This window comes from Ascidia mentula, chromosome 3 (assembly GCF_947561715.1).
Source record: "Ascidia mentula chromosome 3, kaAscMent1.1, whole genome shotgun sequence".
NCBI lineage: Eukaryota > Metazoa > Chordata > Ascidiacea > Phlebobranchia > Ascidiidae > Ascidia > Ascidia mentula.
This window is the reverse complement of record NC_138568.1, coordinates 9,835,838-9,851,540: the sequence shown is the minus strand read 5'-3', so window position 1 is coordinate 9,851,540 and position 15,703 is coordinate 9,835,838. Positions and strand designations below refer to the sequence as shown.

The 15,703-nt window shown below is 35.4% G+C and overlaps 51 non-coding genes across 51 annotated transcripts; all 51 read left to right on the top strand.

The window, feature by feature from the left end:
* The first annotated feature begins 20 nt into the window (after positions 1–20).
* Positions 21–134, top strand: LOC145896413 (U5 spliceosomal RNA). Its single transcript, XR_014401866.1, has one exon. It is a non-coding gene; the product is annotated as a U5 spliceosomal RNA (small nuclear RNA).
* Positions 135–327: 193 nt separating this feature from the next.
* LOC145896630 (U5 spliceosomal RNA) lies at positions 328–441 on the top strand. Its single transcript, XR_014402067.1, has one exon. It is a non-coding gene; the product is annotated as a U5 spliceosomal RNA (small nuclear RNA).
* Positions 442–634: 193 nt separating this feature from the next.
* Positions 635–748, top strand: LOC145896629 (U5 spliceosomal RNA). Its single transcript, XR_014402066.1, has one exon. It is a non-coding gene; the product is annotated as a U5 spliceosomal RNA (small nuclear RNA).
* A 192-nt stretch (positions 749–940) lies between these two features.
* LOC145896262 (U5 spliceosomal RNA) lies at positions 941–1,056 on the top strand. Its single transcript, XR_014401723.1, has one exon. It is a non-coding gene; the product is annotated as a U5 spliceosomal RNA (small nuclear RNA).
* A 193-nt stretch (positions 1,057–1,249) lies between these two features.
* On the top strand, positions 1,250–1,363 carry LOC145896628 (U5 spliceosomal RNA). Its single transcript, XR_014402065.1, has one exon. It is a non-coding gene; the product is annotated as a U5 spliceosomal RNA (small nuclear RNA).
* A 193-nt stretch (positions 1,364–1,556) lies between these two features.
* Positions 1,557–1,670, top strand: LOC145896306 (U5 spliceosomal RNA). The gene has a single exon (XR_014401763.1). It is a non-coding gene; the product is annotated as a U5 spliceosomal RNA (small nuclear RNA).
* Positions 1,671–1,863: 193 nt separating this feature from the next.
* On the top strand, positions 1,864–1,977 carry LOC145896627 (U5 spliceosomal RNA). Its single transcript, XR_014402064.1, has one exon. It is a non-coding gene; the product is annotated as a U5 spliceosomal RNA (small nuclear RNA).
* Positions 1,978–2,170: 193 nt separating this feature from the next.
* LOC145896253 (U5 spliceosomal RNA) lies at positions 2,171–2,284 on the top strand. Its single transcript, XR_014401715.1, has one exon. It is a non-coding gene; the product is annotated as a U5 spliceosomal RNA (small nuclear RNA).
* A 193-nt stretch (positions 2,285–2,477) lies between these two features.
* On the top strand, positions 2,478–2,591 carry LOC145896625 (U5 spliceosomal RNA). The gene has a single exon (XR_014402062.1). It is a non-coding gene; the product is annotated as a U5 spliceosomal RNA (small nuclear RNA).
* Positions 2,592–2,784: 193 nt separating this feature from the next.
* Positions 2,785–2,898, top strand: LOC145896249 (U5 spliceosomal RNA). The gene has a single exon (XR_014401712.1). It is a non-coding gene; the product is annotated as a U5 spliceosomal RNA (small nuclear RNA).
* Positions 2,899–3,091: 193 nt separating this feature from the next.
* Positions 3,092–3,205, top strand: LOC145896532 (U5 spliceosomal RNA). Its single transcript, XR_014401974.1, has one exon. It is a non-coding gene; the product is annotated as a U5 spliceosomal RNA (small nuclear RNA).
* A 193-nt stretch (positions 3,206–3,398) lies between these two features.
* Positions 3,399–3,512, top strand: LOC145896624 (U5 spliceosomal RNA). Its single transcript, XR_014402061.1, has one exon. It is a non-coding gene; the product is annotated as a U5 spliceosomal RNA (small nuclear RNA).
* A 193-nt stretch (positions 3,513–3,705) lies between these two features.
* Positions 3,706–3,819, top strand: LOC145896248 (U5 spliceosomal RNA). The gene has a single exon (XR_014401711.1). It is a non-coding gene; the product is annotated as a U5 spliceosomal RNA (small nuclear RNA).
* A 191-nt stretch (positions 3,820–4,010) lies between these two features.
* LOC145896220 (U5 spliceosomal RNA) lies at positions 4,011–4,124 on the top strand. The gene has a single exon (XR_014401687.1). It is a non-coding gene; the product is annotated as a U5 spliceosomal RNA (small nuclear RNA).
* A 193-nt stretch (positions 4,125–4,317) lies between these two features.
* LOC145896623 (U5 spliceosomal RNA) lies at positions 4,318–4,431 on the top strand. Its single transcript, XR_014402060.1, has one exon. It is a non-coding gene; the product is annotated as a U5 spliceosomal RNA (small nuclear RNA).
* A 193-nt stretch (positions 4,432–4,624) lies between these two features.
* LOC145896621 (U5 spliceosomal RNA) lies at positions 4,625–4,738 on the top strand. The gene has a single exon (XR_014402059.1). It is a non-coding gene; the product is annotated as a U5 spliceosomal RNA (small nuclear RNA).
* A 193-nt stretch (positions 4,739–4,931) lies between these two features.
* Positions 4,932–5,045, top strand: LOC145896305 (U5 spliceosomal RNA). Its single transcript, XR_014401762.1, has one exon. It is a non-coding gene; the product is annotated as a U5 spliceosomal RNA (small nuclear RNA).
* Positions 5,046–5,238: 193 nt separating this feature from the next.
* Positions 5,239–5,352, top strand: LOC145896423 (U5 spliceosomal RNA). Its single transcript, XR_014401876.1, has one exon. It is a non-coding gene; the product is annotated as a U5 spliceosomal RNA (small nuclear RNA).
* Positions 5,353–5,545: 193 nt separating this feature from the next.
* LOC145896393 (U5 spliceosomal RNA) lies at positions 5,546–5,659 on the top strand. Its single transcript, XR_014401847.1, has one exon. It is a non-coding gene; the product is annotated as a U5 spliceosomal RNA (small nuclear RNA).
* A 193-nt stretch (positions 5,660–5,852) lies between these two features.
* Positions 5,853–5,966, top strand: LOC145896247 (U5 spliceosomal RNA). The gene has a single exon (XR_014401710.1). It is a non-coding gene; the product is annotated as a U5 spliceosomal RNA (small nuclear RNA).
* A 193-nt stretch (positions 5,967–6,159) lies between these two features.
* LOC145896620 (U5 spliceosomal RNA) lies at positions 6,160–6,273 on the top strand. The gene has a single exon (XR_014402058.1). It is a non-coding gene; the product is annotated as a U5 spliceosomal RNA (small nuclear RNA).
* A 193-nt stretch (positions 6,274–6,466) lies between these two features.
* LOC145896619 (U5 spliceosomal RNA) lies at positions 6,467–6,580 on the top strand. The gene has a single exon (XR_014402057.1). It is a non-coding gene; the product is annotated as a U5 spliceosomal RNA (small nuclear RNA).
* Positions 6,581–6,773: 193 nt separating this feature from the next.
* On the top strand, positions 6,774–6,887 carry LOC145896618 (U5 spliceosomal RNA). Its single transcript, XR_014402056.1, has one exon. It is a non-coding gene; the product is annotated as a U5 spliceosomal RNA (small nuclear RNA).
* Positions 6,888–7,080: 193 nt separating this feature from the next.
* LOC145896246 (U5 spliceosomal RNA) lies at positions 7,081–7,194 on the top strand. The gene has a single exon (XR_014401709.1). It is a non-coding gene; the product is annotated as a U5 spliceosomal RNA (small nuclear RNA).
* A 191-nt stretch (positions 7,195–7,385) lies between these two features.
* Positions 7,386–7,499, top strand: LOC145896219 (U5 spliceosomal RNA). The gene has a single exon (XR_014401686.1). It is a non-coding gene; the product is annotated as a U5 spliceosomal RNA (small nuclear RNA).
* Positions 7,500–7,692: 193 nt separating this feature from the next.
* On the top strand, positions 7,693–7,806 carry LOC145896617 (U5 spliceosomal RNA). Its single transcript, XR_014402055.1, has one exon. It is a non-coding gene; the product is annotated as a U5 spliceosomal RNA (small nuclear RNA).
* A 193-nt stretch (positions 7,807–7,999) lies between these two features.
* LOC145896616 (U5 spliceosomal RNA) lies at positions 8,000–8,113 on the top strand. Its single transcript, XR_014402054.1, has one exon. It is a non-coding gene; the product is annotated as a U5 spliceosomal RNA (small nuclear RNA).
* A 193-nt stretch (positions 8,114–8,306) lies between these two features.
* LOC145896360 (U5 spliceosomal RNA) lies at positions 8,307–8,420 on the top strand. Its single transcript, XR_014401816.1, has one exon. It is a non-coding gene; the product is annotated as a U5 spliceosomal RNA (small nuclear RNA).
* A 193-nt stretch (positions 8,421–8,613) lies between these two features.
* LOC145896615 (U5 spliceosomal RNA) lies at positions 8,614–8,727 on the top strand. The gene has a single exon (XR_014402053.1). It is a non-coding gene; the product is annotated as a U5 spliceosomal RNA (small nuclear RNA).
* Positions 8,728–8,920: 193 nt separating this feature from the next.
* Positions 8,921–9,034, top strand: LOC145896245 (U5 spliceosomal RNA). Its single transcript, XR_014401708.1, has one exon. It is a non-coding gene; the product is annotated as a U5 spliceosomal RNA (small nuclear RNA).
* A 193-nt stretch (positions 9,035–9,227) lies between these two features.
* Positions 9,228–9,341, top strand: LOC145896613 (U5 spliceosomal RNA). Its single transcript, XR_014402051.1, has one exon. It is a non-coding gene; the product is annotated as a U5 spliceosomal RNA (small nuclear RNA).
* A 193-nt stretch (positions 9,342–9,534) lies between these two features.
* LOC145896612 (U5 spliceosomal RNA) lies at positions 9,535–9,648 on the top strand. The gene has a single exon (XR_014402050.1). It is a non-coding gene; the product is annotated as a U5 spliceosomal RNA (small nuclear RNA).
* A 193-nt stretch (positions 9,649–9,841) lies between these two features.
* LOC145896611 (U5 spliceosomal RNA) lies at positions 9,842–9,955 on the top strand. Its single transcript, XR_014402049.1, has one exon. It is a non-coding gene; the product is annotated as a U5 spliceosomal RNA (small nuclear RNA).
* Positions 9,956–10,165: 210 nt separating this feature from the next.
* On the top strand, positions 10,166–10,280 carry LOC145896277 (U5 spliceosomal RNA). Its single transcript, XR_014401736.1, has one exon. It is a non-coding gene; the product is annotated as a U5 spliceosomal RNA (small nuclear RNA).
* A 192-nt stretch (positions 10,281–10,472) lies between these two features.
* LOC145896293 (U5 spliceosomal RNA) lies at positions 10,473–10,586 on the top strand. The gene has a single exon (XR_014401751.1). It is a non-coding gene; the product is annotated as a U5 spliceosomal RNA (small nuclear RNA).
* A 235-nt stretch (positions 10,587–10,821) lies between these two features.
* LOC145896401 (U5 spliceosomal RNA) lies at positions 10,822–10,934 on the top strand. The gene has a single exon (XR_014401855.1). It is a non-coding gene; the product is annotated as a U5 spliceosomal RNA (small nuclear RNA).
* Positions 10,935–11,127: 193 nt separating this feature from the next.
* On the top strand, positions 11,128–11,241 carry LOC145896944 (U5 spliceosomal RNA). The gene has a single exon (XR_014402360.1). It is a non-coding gene; the product is annotated as a U5 spliceosomal RNA (small nuclear RNA).
* A 193-nt stretch (positions 11,242–11,434) lies between these two features.
* Positions 11,435–11,548, top strand: LOC145896202 (U5 spliceosomal RNA). Its single transcript, XR_014401672.1, has one exon. It is a non-coding gene; the product is annotated as a U5 spliceosomal RNA (small nuclear RNA).
* Positions 11,549–11,741: 193 nt separating this feature from the next.
* LOC145896610 (U5 spliceosomal RNA) lies at positions 11,742–11,855 on the top strand. The gene has a single exon (XR_014402048.1). It is a non-coding gene; the product is annotated as a U5 spliceosomal RNA (small nuclear RNA).
* Positions 11,856–12,048: 193 nt separating this feature from the next.
* Positions 12,049–12,162, top strand: LOC145896609 (U5 spliceosomal RNA). The gene has a single exon (XR_014402047.1). It is a non-coding gene; the product is annotated as a U5 spliceosomal RNA (small nuclear RNA).
* Positions 12,163–12,355: 193 nt separating this feature from the next.
* On the top strand, positions 12,356–12,469 carry LOC145896386 (U5 spliceosomal RNA). Its single transcript, XR_014401840.1, has one exon. It is a non-coding gene; the product is annotated as a U5 spliceosomal RNA (small nuclear RNA).
* Positions 12,470–12,662: 193 nt separating this feature from the next.
* LOC145896608 (U5 spliceosomal RNA) lies at positions 12,663–12,776 on the top strand. The gene has a single exon (XR_014402046.1). It is a non-coding gene; the product is annotated as a U5 spliceosomal RNA (small nuclear RNA).
* A 193-nt stretch (positions 12,777–12,969) lies between these two features.
* Positions 12,970–13,083, top strand: LOC145896607 (U5 spliceosomal RNA). The gene has a single exon (XR_014402045.1). It is a non-coding gene; the product is annotated as a U5 spliceosomal RNA (small nuclear RNA).
* A 193-nt stretch (positions 13,084–13,276) lies between these two features.
* Positions 13,277–13,390, top strand: LOC145896605 (U5 spliceosomal RNA). Its single transcript, XR_014402044.1, has one exon. It is a non-coding gene; the product is annotated as a U5 spliceosomal RNA (small nuclear RNA).
* Positions 13,391–13,583: 193 nt separating this feature from the next.
* LOC145896604 (U5 spliceosomal RNA) lies at positions 13,584–13,697 on the top strand. The gene has a single exon (XR_014402043.1). It is a non-coding gene; the product is annotated as a U5 spliceosomal RNA (small nuclear RNA).
* Positions 13,698–13,890: 193 nt separating this feature from the next.
* LOC145896603 (U5 spliceosomal RNA) lies at positions 13,891–14,004 on the top strand. The gene has a single exon (XR_014402042.1). It is a non-coding gene; the product is annotated as a U5 spliceosomal RNA (small nuclear RNA).
* Positions 14,005–14,197: 193 nt separating this feature from the next.
* On the top strand, positions 14,198–14,311 carry LOC145896601 (U5 spliceosomal RNA). The gene has a single exon (XR_014402040.1). It is a non-coding gene; the product is annotated as a U5 spliceosomal RNA (small nuclear RNA).
* A 192-nt stretch (positions 14,312–14,503) lies between these two features.
* Positions 14,504–14,619, top strand: LOC145896934 (U5 spliceosomal RNA). The gene has a single exon (XR_014402352.1). It is a non-coding gene; the product is annotated as a U5 spliceosomal RNA (small nuclear RNA).
* Positions 14,620–14,812: 193 nt separating this feature from the next.
* On the top strand, positions 14,813–14,926 carry LOC145896600 (U5 spliceosomal RNA). Its single transcript, XR_014402039.1, has one exon. It is a non-coding gene; the product is annotated as a U5 spliceosomal RNA (small nuclear RNA).
* A 193-nt stretch (positions 14,927–15,119) lies between these two features.
* Positions 15,120–15,231, top strand: LOC145896429 (U5 spliceosomal RNA). Its single transcript, XR_014401880.1, has one exon. It is a non-coding gene; the product is annotated as a U5 spliceosomal RNA (small nuclear RNA).
* A 191-nt stretch (positions 15,232–15,422) lies between these two features.
* Positions 15,423–15,536, top strand: LOC145896412 (U5 spliceosomal RNA). The gene has a single exon (XR_014401865.1). It is a non-coding gene; the product is annotated as a U5 spliceosomal RNA (small nuclear RNA).
* Positions 15,537–15,703: the final 167 nt, after the last annotated feature.

The window sequence follows — 15,703 nt, the reverse complement described above, 5'->3', positions numbered from 1 at the left end:
ACTGTATGTTCCGGAATTACAGCTCTGGTCTAATTTCATATCGAGCAAATCTTTCGCCTTTTACTCAAGATTTCCGTGAAGTTGGACATACCAAGAGTCTAAACGATTTGTTGAAACCACAACACAGTTGTGGTGTGATTTTATGTTGTTTCTAAAGATTTGCGTCAATGATGTTGGAAATCATTAATATAGCTTTGATGGGCATTCGTCGTTCAACGATATGTTATCGGTCTTCAATGCACTGAAGAAATATTCGGAGAAATGCATCCTGCAAATTGGAAAAGTTTCCAACATTTGTTTGGCATTAACTGTATGTTCCGGAATTACAGCTCTGGTCTAATTTCATATCGAGCAAATCTTTCGCCTTTTACTAAAGATTTCCGTGAAGTTGGACATACCAAGAGTCTAAACGATTTGTTGAAACCACAACACAGTTGTGGTGTGATTTTATATTGTTTCTAAAAATTTACGTCAATGATGCTGGAAATCATTAATATAGTTTTGATGGGCATTCGTCGTTCAACGATATGTTATCGGTCTTCAATGCACTGAAGAAATATTCGGAGAAATGCATCCTGCAAATTGGAAAACTTTCCAACATTTATTTGGCATTAACTGTATGTTCCGGAATTACAGCTCTGGTCTAATTTCATATCGAGCAAATCTTTCGCCTTTTACTAAAGATTTCCGTGAAGTTGGACATACCAAGAGTCTAAACGATTTGTTGAAACCACAACACAGTTGTGGTGTGATTATATATTGTTTCTAAAAATTTACGTCAATGATGTTGGAAATCATTAATATAGTTTTGATGGGCATTCGTCGTTCAACGATATGTTATCGGTCTTCAATACACTGAAGAAATATTCGGAGAAATGCATCCGGCAAATTGGAAAACTTTCCAACATTTCTTTGGCATTAACTGTATGTTCCGGAATTACAGCTCTGGTCTAATTTCATATCGTGCAAATCTTTCGCCTTTTACTAAAGATTTCCGTGAAGTTGGACATACCAAGAGTCTTAAACGATTTGTTGAAACCACAACACAGTTGTGGTGTGATTTTATATTGTTTCTAAAAATTTGCGTCAATGATGTTCGAAATCATTCATATAGCTTTGATGGGCATTCGTCGTTCAACGATATGTTATCGGTCTTCAATGCACTGAAGAAATATTCGGAGAAATGCATCCTACAAATTGGAAAACTTTCCAACATTTGTTTGGCATTAACTGTATGTTCCGGAATTACAGCTCTGGTCTAATTTCATATCGAGCAAATCTTTCGCCTTTTACTAAAGATTTCCGTGAAGTTGGACATACCAAGAGTCTAAACGATTTGTTGAAACCACAACACAGTTGTGGTGTGATTATATATTGTTTCTAAAAATTTACGTCAATGATGTTGGAAATAATCAATATAATTTTACTTGGCATTCGTCGTTCAACGATATGTTATCGGTCTTCAATGCACTGAAGAAATATTCGGAGAAATGCATCCTGCAAATTGGAAAACTTTCCAACATTTGTTTGGCATTAACTGTATGTTCCGGAATTACAGCTCTGGTCTAATTTCATATCGAGCAAATCTTTCGCCTTTTACTAAAGATTTCCGTGAAGTTGGACATACCAAGAGTCTAAACGATTTGTTGAAACCACAACACAGTTGTGCTGTGATTTTATATTGTTTCTAAAAATTTACGTCAATGATGTTGGAAATCATTAATATAGTGTTGATGGGCATTCGTCGTTCAACGATATGTTATCGGTCTTCAATGCACTGAAGAAATATTCGGAGAAATGCATCCTGCAAATTGGAAAACTTTCCAACATTTGTTTGGCATTAACTGTATGTTCCGGAATTACAGCTCTGGTCTAATTTCATATCGAGCAAATCTTTCGCCTTTTACTAAAGATTTCCGTGAAGTTGGACATACCAAGAGTCTAAACGATTTGTTGAAACCACAACACAGTTGTGGTGTGATTTTATATTGTTTCTAAAGATTTGCGTCAATGATGTTGGAAATCATTAATATAGCTTTGATGGGCATTCGTCGTTCAACGATATGTTATCGGTCTTCAATGCACTGAAGAAATATTCGGAGAAATGCATCCTGCAAATTGGAAAAGTTTCCAACATTTGTTTGGCATTAACTGTATGTTCCGGAATTACACCTCTGGTCTAATTTCATATCGAGCAAATCTTTCGCCTTTTACTAAAGATTTCCGTGAAGTTGGGCATACCAAGAGTCTAAACGATTTGTTGAAACCACAACACAGTTGTGGTGTGATTTTATATTGTTTCTAAAAATTTACGTCAATGATGTTGGAAATCATTAATATAGTTTTGATGGGCATTCGTCGTTCAACGATATGTTATCGGTCTTCAATGCACTGAAGAAATATTCGGAGAAATGCATCCTGCAAATTGGAAAACTTTCCAACATTTGTTTGGCATTAACTGTATGTTCCGGAATTACAGCTCTGGTCTAATTTCATATCGAGCAAATCTTTCGCCTTTTACTAAAGATTTCCGTGAAGTTGGACATACCAAGAGTCTAAACGATTTGTTGAAACCACAACACAGTTGTGGTGTGATTATATATTGTTTCTAAAAATTTACGTCAATGATGTTGGAAATCATTAATATAGTTTTGATGGGCATTCGTCGTTCAACGATATGTTACCGGTCTTCAATGCACTGAAGAAATATTCGGAGAAATGCATCCTGCAAATTGGAAAACTTCCCAACATTTGTTTGGCATTAACTGTATGTTCCGGAATTACAGCTCTGGTCTAATTTCATATCGAGCAAATCTTTCGCCTTTTACTAAAGATTTCCGTGAAGTTGGGCATACCAAGAGTCTAAACGATTTGTTGAAACCACAACACAGTTGTGGTGTGATTATATATTGTTTCTAAAAATTTACGTCAATGATGTTGGAAATCATTAATATAGTTTTGATGGGCATTCGTCGTTCAACGATATGTTATCGGTCTTCAATGCACTGAAGAAATATTCGGAGAAATGCATCCTGCAAATTGGAAAACTTCCCAACATTTGTTTGGCATTAACTGTATGTTCCGGAATTACAGCTCTGGTCTAATTTCATATCGAGCAAATCTTTCGCCTTTTACTAAAGATTTCCGTGAAGTTGGACATACCAAGAGTCTAAACGATTTGTTGAAACCACAACACAATTGTGGTGTGATTTTATATTGTTTCTAAAAATTTACGTCAATGATGTTGGAAATCATTAATATAGCTTTGATGGGCATTCGTCGTTCAACTATGTGTTATCGGTCTTCAATGCACTGAAGAAATATTCGGAGAAATGCATCCTGCAAATTGGAAAACTTTCCAACATTTGTTTGGCATTAACTGTATGTTCCGGAATTACAGCTCTGGTCTAATTTCATATCGAGCAAATCTTTCGCCTTTTACTAAAGATTTCCGTGAAGTTGGACATACCAAGAGTCTAAACGATTTGTTGAAACCACAACACAGTTGTGGTGTGATTTTATATTGTTTCTAAAAATTTACGTCAATGATGTTGGAAATAATCAATATAATTTTACTGGACATTCGTCGTTCAACTATATGTTATCGGTCTTCAATGCACTGAAGAAATATTCGGAGAAATGCATCCTGCAAATTGGAAAACTTCCCAACATTTGTTTGGCATTAACTGTATGTTCCGGAATTACAGCTCTGGTCTAATTTCATATCGAGCAAATCTTTCGCCTTTTACTAAAGATTTCCGTGAAGTTGGGCATACCAAGAGTCTAAACGATTTGTTGAAACCACAACACAGTTGTGGTGTGATTTTATATTGTTTCTAAAAATTTGCGTCAATGATGTTGGAAATCATTAATATAGCTTTTTGGCATTCGTCGTTCAACGATATGTTATCGGTCTTCAATGCACTGAAGAAATATTCGGAGAAATGCTTCGTGCAAATTGGAAAACTTTCCAACATTTGTTTGGCATTAACTGTATGTTCCGGAATTACAGCTCTGGTCTAATTTCATATCGAGCAAATCTTTCGCCTTTTACTAAAGATTTCCGTGAAGTTGGACATACCAAGAGGCTAAACGATTTGTTGAAACCACAACACAGTTGTGGTGTGATTATATATTGTTTCTAAAAATTTACGTCAATGATGTTGGAAATCATTAATATAGTTTTGATGGGCATTCGTCGTTCAACGATATGTTATCGGTCTTCAATGCACTGAAGAAATATTCGGAGAAATGCATCCTGCAAATTGGAAAACTTCCCAACATTTGTTTGGCATTAACTGTATGTTCCGGAATTACAGCTCTGGTCTAATTTCATATCGAGCAAATCTTTCGCCTTTTACTAAAGATTTCCGTGAAGTTGGACATACCAAGAGTCTAAACGATTTGTTGAAACCACAACACAGTTGTGGTGTGATTTTATATTGTTTCTAAAAATTTACGTCAATGATGTTGGAAATCATTAATATAGCTTTGATGGGCATTCGTCGTTCAACTATATGTTATCGGTCTTCAATGCACTGAAGAAATATTCGGAGAAATGCATCCTGCAAATTGGAAAACTTTCCAACATTTGTTTGGCATTAACTGTATGTTCCGGAATTACAGCTCTGGTCTAATTTCATATCGAGCAAATCTTTCGCCTTTTACTAAAGATTTCCGTGAAGTTGGACATACCAAGAGTCTAAACGATTTGTTGAAACCACAACACAGTTGTGGTGTGATTTTATATTGTTTCTAAAAATTTACGTCAATGATGTTGGAAATAATCAATATAATTTTACTGGACATTCGTCGTTCAACTATATGTTATCGGTCTTCAATGCACTGAAGAAATATTCGGAGAAATGCATCCTGCAAATTGGAAAAGTTTCCAACATTTGTTTGGCATTAACTGTATGTTCCGGAATTACAGCTCTGGTCTAATTTCATATCGAGCAAATCTTTCGCCTTTTACTAAAGATTTCCGTGAAGTTGGACATACCAAGAGTCTAAACGATTTGTTGAAACCACAACACAGTTGTGCTGTGATTTTATATTGTTTCTAAAAATTTACGTCAATGATGTTGGAAATCATTAATATAGTGTTGATGGGCATTCGTCGTTCAACGATATGTTATCGGTCTTCAATGCACTGAAGAAATATTCGGAGAAATGCATCCTGCAAATTGGAAAACTTTCCAACATTTGTTTGGCATTAACTGTATGTTCCGGAATTACAGCTCTGGTCTAATTTCATATCGAGCAAATCTTTCGCCTTTTACTTAAGATTTCCGTGAAGTTGGACATACCAAGAGTCTAAACGATTTGTTGAAACCACAACACAGTTGTGCTGTGATTTTATATTGTTTCTAAAAATTTACGTCAATGATGTTGGAAATCATTAATATAGTGTTGATGGGCATTCGTCGTTCAACGATATGTTATCGGTCTTCAATGCACTGAAGAAATATTCGGAGAAATGCATCCTGCAAATTGGAAAACTTTCCAACATTTGTTTGGCATTAACTGTATGTTCCGGAATTACAGCTCTGGTCTAATTTCATATCGAGCAAATCTTTCGCCTTTTACTTAAGATTTCCGTGAAGTTGGACATACCAAGAGTCTAAACGATTTGTTGAAACCACAACACAGTTGTGGTGTGATTTTATATTGTTTCTAAAGATTTGCGTCAATGATGTTGGAAATCATTAATATAGCTTTGATGGGCATTCGTCGTTCAACGATATGTTATCGGTCTTCAATGCACTGAAGAAATATTCGGAGAAATGCATCCTGCAAATTGGAAAACTTCCCAACATTTGTTTGGCATTAACTGTATGTTCCGGAATTACAGCTCTGGTCTAATTTCATATCGAGCAAATCTTTCGCCTTTTACTAAAGATTTCCGTGAAGTTGGGCATACCAAGAGTCTAAACGATTTGTTGAAACCACAACACAGTTGTGGTGTGATTTTATATTGTTTCTAAAAATTTGCGTCAATGATGTTGGAAATCATTAATATAGCTTTGATGGGCATTCGTCGTTCAACGATATGTTATCGGTCTTCAATGCACTGAAGAAATATTCGGAGAAATGCATCCTGCAAATTGGAAAACTTTCCAACATTTCTTTGGCATTAACTGTATGTTCCGGAATTACAGCTCTGGTCTAATTTCATATCGAGCAAATCTTTCGCCTTTTACTAAAGATTTCCGTGAAGTTGGACATACCAAGAGTCTAAACGATTTGTTGAAACCACAACACAGTTGTGGTGTGATTATATATTGTTTCTAAAAATTTACGTCAATGATGTTGGAAATCATTAATATAGTTTTGATGGGCATTCGTCGTTCAACGATATGTTATCGGTCTTCAATGCACTGAAGAAATATTCGGAGAAATGCATCCTGCAAATTGGAAAACTTCCCAACATTTGTTTGGCATTAACTGTATGTTCCGGAATTACAGCTCTGGTCTAATTTCATATCGAGCAAATCTTTCGCCTTTTACTAAAGATTTCCGTGAAGTTGGACATACCAAGAGTCTAAACGATTTGTTGAAACCACAACACAGTTGTGGTGTGATTTTATATTGTTTCTAAAAATTTACGTCAATGATGTTGGAAATCATTAATATAGCTTTGATGGGCATTCGTCGTTCAACTATGTGTTATCGGTCTTCAATGCACTGAAGAAATATTCGGAGAAATGCATCCTGCAAATTGGAAAACTTTCCAACATTTGTTTGGCATTAACTGTATGTTCCGGAATTACAGCTCTGGTCTAATTTCATATCGAGCAAATCTTTCGCCTTTTACTAAAGATTTCCGTGAAGTTGGACATACCAAGAGTCTAAACGATTTGTTGAAACCACAACACAGTTGTGGTGTGATTTTATATTTTTTCTAAAAATTTACGTCAATGATGTTGGAAATAATCAATATAATTTTACTGGACATTCGTCGTTCAACTATATGTTATCGGTCTTCAATGCACTGAAGAAATATTCTGAGAAATGCATCCTGCAAATTGGAAAACTTCCCAACATTTGTTTGGCATTAACTGTATGTTCCGGAATTACAGCTCTGGTCTAATTTCATATCGAGCAAATCTTTCGCCTTTTACTAAAGATTTCCGTGAAGTTGGGCATACCAAGAGTCTAAACGATTTGTTGAAACCACAACACAGTTGTGGTGTGATTTTATATTGTTTCTAAAATTTTGCGTCAATGATGTTGGAAATCATTAATATAGCTTTTTGGCATTCGTCGTTCAACGATATGTTATCGGTCTTCAATGCACTGAAGAAATATTCGGAGAAATGCTTCGTGCAAATTGGAAAACTTTCCAACATTTGTTTGGCATTAACTGTATGTTCCGGAATTACAGCTCTGGTCTAATTTCATATCGAGCAAATCTTTCGCCTTTTACTAAAGATTTCCGTGAAGTTGGACATACCAAGAGGCTAAACGATTTGTTGAAACCACAACACAGTTGTGGTGTGATTATATATTGTTTCTAAAAATTTACGTCAATGATGTTGGAAATCATTAATATAGTTTTGATGGGCATTCGTCGTTCAACGATATGTTATCGGTCTTCAATGCACTGAAGAAATATTCGGAGAAATGCATCCTGCAAATTGGAAAACTTCCCAACATTTGTTTGGCATTAACTGTATGTTCCGGAATTACAGCTCTGGTCTAATTTCATATCGAGCAAATCTTTCGCCTTTTACTAAAGATTTCCGTGAAGTTGGACATACCAAGAGTCTAAACGATTTGTTGAAACCACAACACAGTTGTGGTGTGATTTTATATTGTTTCTAAAAATTTACGTCAATGATGTTGGAAATCATTAATATAGCTTTGATGGGCATTCGTCGTTCAACTATATGTTATCGGTCTTCAATGCACTGAAGAAATATTCGGAGAAATGCATCCTGCAAATTGGAAAACTTTCCAACATTTGTTTGGCATTAACTGTATGTTCCGGAATTACAGCTCTGGTCTAATTTCATATCGAGCAAATCTTTCGCCTTTTACTAAAGATTTCCGTGAAGTTGGACATACCAAGAGTCTAAACGATTTGTTGAAACCACAACACAGTTGTGGTGTGATTTTATATTGTTTCTAAAAATTTACGTCAATGATGTTGGAAATAATCAATATAATTTTACTGGACATTCGTCGTTCAACTATATGTTATCGGTCTTCAATGCACTGAAGAAATATTCGGAGAAATGCATCCTGCAAATTGGAAAAGTTTCCAACATTTGTTTGGCATTAACTGTATGTTCCGGAATTACAGCTCTTGTCTAATTTCATATCGAGCAAATCTTTCGCCTTTTACTAAAGATTTCCGTGAAGTTGGGCATACCAAGAGTCTAAACGATTTGTTGAAACCACAACACAGTTGTGGTGTGATTTTATATTGTTTCTAAAAATTTACGTCAATGATGTTGGAAATCATTAATATAGTTTTGATGGGCATTCGTCGTATAACGATATGTTATCGGTCTTCAATGCACTGAAGAAATATTCGGAGAAATGCATCCTGCAAATTGGAAAACTTTCCAACATTTGTTTGGCATTAACTGTATGTTCCGGAATTACAGCTCTGGTCTAATTTCATATCGAGCAAATCTTTCGCCTTTTACTAAAGATTTCCGTGAAGTTGGACATACCAAGAGTCTAAACGATTTGTTGAAACCACAACACAGTTGTGGTGTGATTATATATTGTTTCTAAAAATTTACGTCAATGATGTTGGAAATCATTAATATAGTTTTGATGGGCATTCGTCGTTCAACGATATGTTATCGGTCTTCAATGCACTGAAGAAATATTCGGAGAAATGCATCCTGCAAATTGGAAAACTTCCCAACATTTGTTTGGCATTAACTGTATGTTCCGGAATTACAGCTCTGGTCTAATTTCATATCGAGCAAATCTTTCGCCTTTTACTAAAGATTTCCGTGAAGTTGGGCATACCAAGAGTCTAAACGATTTGTTGAAACCACAACACAGTTGTGGTGTGATTTTATATTGTTTCTAAAAATTTGCGTCAATGATGTTGGAAATCATTAATATAGCTTTGATGGGCATTCGTCGTTCAACGATATGTTATCGGTCTTCAATGCACTGAAGAAATATTCGGAGAAATGCATCCTGCAAATTGGAAAACTTTCCAACATTTGTTTGGCATTAACTGTATGTTCCGGAATTACAGCTCTGGTCTAATTTCATATCGAGCAAATCTTTCGCCTTTTACTAAAGATTTCCGTGAAGTTGGACATACCAAGAGTCTAAACGATTTGTTGAAACCACAACACAGTTGTGGTGTGATTATATATTGTTTCTAAAAATTTACGTCAATGATGTTGGAAATCATTAATATAGTTTTGATGGGCATTCGTCGTTCAACGATATGTTATCGGTCTTCAATGCACTGAAGAAATATTCGGAGAAATGCATCCTGCAAATTGGAAAACTTCCCAACATTTGTTTGGCATTAACTGTATGTTCCGGAATTACAGCTCTGGTCTAATTTCATATCGAGCAAATCTTTCGCCTTTTACTAAAGATTTCCGTGAAGTTGGACATACCAAGAGTCTAAACGATTTGTTGAAACCACAACACAGTTGTGGTGTGATTTTATATTGTTTCTAAAAATTTACGTCAATGATGTTGGAAATCATTAATATAGCTTTGATGGGCATTCGTCGTTCAACTATGTGTTATCGGTCTTCAATGCACTGAAGAAATATTCGGAGAAATTCATCCTGCAAATTGGAAAACTTTCCAACATTTGTTTGGCATTAACTGTATGTTCCGGAATTACAGCTCTGGTCTAATTTCATATCGAGCAAATCTTTCGCCTTTTACTAAAGATTTCCGTGAAGTTGGACATACCAAGAGTCTAAACGATTTGTTGAAACCACAACACAGTTGTGGTGTGATTTTATATTGTTTCCAAAAATTTACGTCAATGATGATTGGGCATTCGTCGTTCAACGATATGTTAACGGTCTTCAATGCACTGAAGAAATATTCGGAGAAATGCATCCTGCAAATTGGAAAACTTTCCAACATTTTCGAAATGCATCCTGCAAATTGGAAAACTTTCCAACATTTCTTTGGCATTAAATGTGTGTTCCTGAATTACAGCTCTGGTCTAATTTCATATCGAGCAAATCTTTCGCCTTTTACTAAAGATTTCCGTGAAGTTGGACATACCAAGAGTCTAAACGATTTGTTGAAACCACAACACAGTGGTGGTTTGATTTTATATTGTTTCTAAAAATTTACGTCAATGATGTTGGAAATCATTAATATAGTTTTGATGGCCATTCGTCGTTCAACGATATGTTATCGGTCTTCAATGCACTGAAGAAATATTCGGAGAAATGCATCCTGCAAATTGGAAAACTTTCCAACATTTGTTTGGCATTAACTGTATGTTCCGTAATTACAGCTCTGGTCTAATTTCATATCGAGCAAATCTTTCGCCTTTTACTAAAGATTTCCGTGAAGTTGGACATACCAAGAGTCTAAACGATTTGTTGAAACCACAACACATTTGTGCTGTGATTTTTTGCATTGTTTCTAAAAATTTACGTCAATGATGTTGGAAATCATTAATATAGTTTTGATGGGCATTCGTCGTTCAACGATATGTTATCGGTCTTCAATGCACTGAAGAAATATTCGGAGAAATGCATCCTGCAAATTGGAAAACTTTCAAACATTTTCCAAATGCATCCTGCAAATTGGAAAACTTTCCAACATTTGTTTGGCATTAAATGTATGTTCCTGAATTACAGCTCTGGTCTAATTTCATATCGAGCAAATCTTTCGCCTTTTACTAAAGATTTCCGTGAAGTTGGCATACCAAGAGTCTAAACGATTTGTTGAAACCACAACACAGTTGTGGTGTGATTTTATATTGTTTCTAAAAATTTACGTCAATGATGTTGGAAATCATTAATATAGTTTTGATGGGCATTCGTCGTTCAACGATATGTTGTCGGTCTTCAATGCACTGAAGAAATATTCGGAGAAATGCATCCTGCAAATTGGAAAACTTTCCAACATTTGTTTGGCATTAACTGTATGTTCCGGAATTACAGCTCTGGTCTAATTTCATATCGTGCAAATCTTTCGCCTTTTACTAAAGATTTCCGTGAAGTTGGACATACCAAGAGTCTAAACGATTTGTTGAAACCACAACACAGTTGTGGTGTGATTTTATATTGTTTCTAAAAATTTACGTCAATGATGTTGTTAATCATTATTATAGTTTTGATAGGCATTCGTCGTTCAGCGATTTGTTATCGGTCTTCAATGCACTGAAGAAATATTCGGAGAAATGCATCCTGCAAATTGGAAAACTTTCCAACATTTGTTTGGCATTAACTGTATGTTCCGGAATTACCGCTCTGGTCTAATTTCATATCGAGCAAATCTTTCGCCTTTTACTAAAGATTTCCGTGAAGTTGGACATACCAAGAGTCTAAACGATTTGTTGAAACCACAACACAGTTGTGGTGTGATTTTATATTGTTTCTAAAAATTTACGTCAATGATGTTGGAAATAATCAATATTATTTTACTGGGCATTCGTCGTTCAACGATATGTTATCGGTCTTCAATGCACTGAAGAAATAATCGGAGAAATGCATCCTGCAAATTGGAAAACTTTCCAAAGTTTGTTTGGCATTAACTGTATGTTCCGGAATTACAGCTCTGGTCTAATTTCATATCGAGCAAATCTTTCGCCTTTTACTAAAGATTTCCGTGAAGTTGGACATACCAAGAGTCTAAACGATTTGTTGAAACCACAACACAGTTGTGGTGTGATTTTATATTGTTTCTAAAAATTTACGTCAATGATGTTGGAAATCATTAATATAGTTTTGATGGGCATTCGTCGTTCAACGATATGTTATCGGTCTTCAATGCACTGAAGAAATATTCGGAGAAATTCATCCTGCAAATTGGAAAACTTTCCAACATTTGTTTGGCATTAACTGTATGTTCCGGAATTACAGCTCTGGTCTAATTTCATATCGAGCAAATCTTTCGCCTTTTACTAAAGATTTCCGTGAAGTTGGACATACCAAGAGTCTAAACGATTTGTTGAAACCACAACACAGTTGTGGTGTGATTTTATATTGTTTCTAAAAATTTACGTCAATGATGCTGGAAATTATTAATATAGTTTTGATGGGCATTCGTCGTTCAACGATATGTTATCGGTCTTCAATGCACTGAAGAAATATTCGGAGAAATGCATCCTGCAAATTGGAAAACTTTCCAACATTTGTTTGGCATTAACTGTATGTTCCGGAATTACAGCTCTGGTCTAATTTCATATTGAGCAAATCTTTCGCTTTTTACTAAAGATTTCCGTGAAGTTGGACATACCAAGAGTCTAAACGATTTGTTGAAACCACAACACAGTTGTGGTGTGATTTTATATTGTTTCTAAAAATTTACGTCAATGATGTTGGAAATCATTAATATAGTTTTGATGGGCATTCGTCGTTCAACGATATGTTATCGGTCTTCAATGCACTGAAGAAATATTCGGAGAAATGCATCCTGCAAATTGGAAAACTTTCCAACATTTGTTTGGCATTAACTGTATGTTCCGGAATTACAGCTCTGGTCTAATTTCATATCGAGCAAATCTTTCGCCTTTTACTAAAGATTTCCGTGAAGTTGGACATACCAAGAGTCTAAACGATTTGTTGAAACCACAACACAGTTGTGGTGTGATTTTATATTGTTTCTAAAAATTTAAGTCAATGATGTTGGAAATAATCAATATAATTTTACTGGACATTCGTCGTTCAACGATATGTTATCGGTCTTCAATGCACTGAAGAAATATTCGGAGAAATGCATCCTGCAAATTGGAAAACTTTCCAACATTTGTTTGGCATTAACTGTATGTTCCGGAATTACAGCTCTGGTCTAATTTCATATCGAGCAAATCTTTCGCCTTTTACTAAAGATTTCCGTGAAGTTGGACATACCAAGAGTCTAAACGATTTGTTGAAACCACAACACAGTTGTGGTGTGATTATATATTGTTTCTAAAAATTTACGTCAATGATGTTGGAAATCATCAATATAGTTTTGATGGGCATTCGTCGTTCAACGATATGTTATCGGTCTTCAATGCACTGAAGAAATATTCGGAGAAATGCATCCTGCAAATTGGAAAACTTTCCAACATTTGTTTGGCATTAACTGTATGTTCCGGAATTACAGCTCTGGTCTAATTTCATATCGAGCAAATCTTTCGCCTTTTACTAAAGATTTCCGTGAAGTTGGACATACCAAGAGTCTAAACGATTTGTTGAAACCACAACACAGTTGTGGTGTGATTATACATTGTTTCTAAAAATTTACGTCAATGATGTTGGAAATCATTAATATAGTTTTGATGGGCATTCGTCGTTCAACGATATGTTATCGGTCTTCAATGCACTGAAGAAATATTCGGAGAAATGCATCCTGCAAATTGGAAAACTTTCCAACATTTGTTTGGCATTAACTGTATGTTCCGGAATTACAGCTCTGGTCTAATTTCATATCGAGCAAATCTTTCGCCTTTTACTAAAGATTTCCGTGAAGTTGGACATACCAAGAGTCTAAACGATTTGTTGAAACCACAACACAGTTGTGGTGTGATTTTATATTGTTTCTAAAAATTTACGTCAATGATGTTGGAAATCATTAATATAGTTTTGATGGGCATTCGTCGTTCAACGATATGTTATCGGTCTTCAATGCACTGAAGAAATATTCGGAGAAATGCATCCTGCAAATTGGAAAACTTTCCAACATTTGTTTGGCATTAACTGTATGTTCCGGAATTACAGCTCTGGTCTAATTTCATATCGAGCAAATCTTTCGCCTTTTACTAAAGATTTCCGTGAAGTTGGACATACCAAGAGTCTAAACGATTTGTTGAAACCACAACACAGTTGTGGTGTGATTTTATATTGTTTCTAAAAATTTACGTCAATGATGCTGGAAATCATTAATATAGTTTTGATGGGCATTCGTCGTTCAACGATATGTTATCGGTCTTCAATGCACTGAAGAAATATTCGGAGAAATGCATCCTGCAAATTGGAAAACTTTCCAACATTTGTTTGGCATTAACTGTATGTTCCGGAATTACAGCTCTGGTCTAATTTCATATCGAGCAAATCTTTCGCCTTTTACTAAAGATTTCCGTGAAGTTGGACATACCAAGAGTCTAAACGATTTGTTGAAACCACAACACAGTTGTGGTGTGATTATATATTGTTTCTAAAAATTTACGTCAATGATGTTGGAAATCATTAATATAGTTTTGATGGGCATTCGTCGTTCAACGATATGTTATCGGTCTTCAATGCACTGAAGAAATATTCGGAGAAATGCATCCGGCAAATTGGAAAACTTTCCAACATTTCTTTGGCATTAACTGTATGTTCCGGAATTACAGCTCTGGTCTAATTTCATATCGAGCAAATCTTTCGCCTTTTACTAAAGATTTCCGTGAAGTTGGACATACCAAGAGTCTTAAACGATTTGTTGAAACCACAACACAGTTGTGGTGTGATTTTATATTGTTTCTAAAAATTTGCGTCAATGATGTTGGAAATCATTAATATAGCTTTGATGGGCATTCGTCGTTCAACGATATGTTATCGGTCTTCAATGCACTGAAGAAATATTCGGAGAAATGCATCCTGCAAATTGGAAAACTTTCCAACATTTGTTTGGCATTAACTGTATGTTCCGGAATTACAGCTCTGGTCTAATTTCATATCGAGCAAATCTTTCGCCTTTTACTAAAGATTTCCGTGAAGTTGGACATACCAAGAGTCTAAACGATTTGTTGAAACCACAACACAGTTGTGGTGTGATTATATATTGTTTCTAAAAATTTACGTCAATGATGTTGGAAATAATCAATATAATTTTACTGGGCCTTCGTCGTTCAACGATATGTTATCGGTCTTCAATGCACTGAAGAAATATTCGGAGAAATGCATCCTGCAAATTGGAAAACTTTCCAACATTTGTTTGGCATTAACTGTATGTTCCGGAATTACAGCTCTGGTCTAATTTCATATCGAGCAATTCTTTCGCCTTTTACTAAAGATTTCCGTGAAGTTGGACATACCAAGAGTCTAAACGATTTGAACCACAACACAGTTGTGGTGTGATTTTATATTGTTTCTAAAAATTTACGTCAATGATGTTGGAAATCATTAATATAGTGTTGATGGGCATTCGTCGTTCAACGATATGTTATCGGTCTTCAATGCACTGAAGAAATATTCGGAGAAATGCATCCTGCAAATTGGAAAACTTTCCAACATTTGTTTGGCATTAACTGTATGTTCCGGAATTACAGCTCTGGTCTAATTTCATATCGAGCAAATCTTTCGCCTTTTACTCAAGATTTCCGTGAAGTTGGACATACCAAGAGTCTAAACGATTTGTTGAAACCACAACACAGTTGTGGTGTGATTTTATATTGTTTCTAAAGATTTGCGTCAATGATGTTGGAAATCATTAATATAGCTTTGATGGGCATTCGTCGTTCAACGATATGTTATCGGTCTTCAATGCACTGAAGAAATATTCGGAGAAATGCATCCTGCAAATTGGAAAAGTTTCCAACATTTGTTTG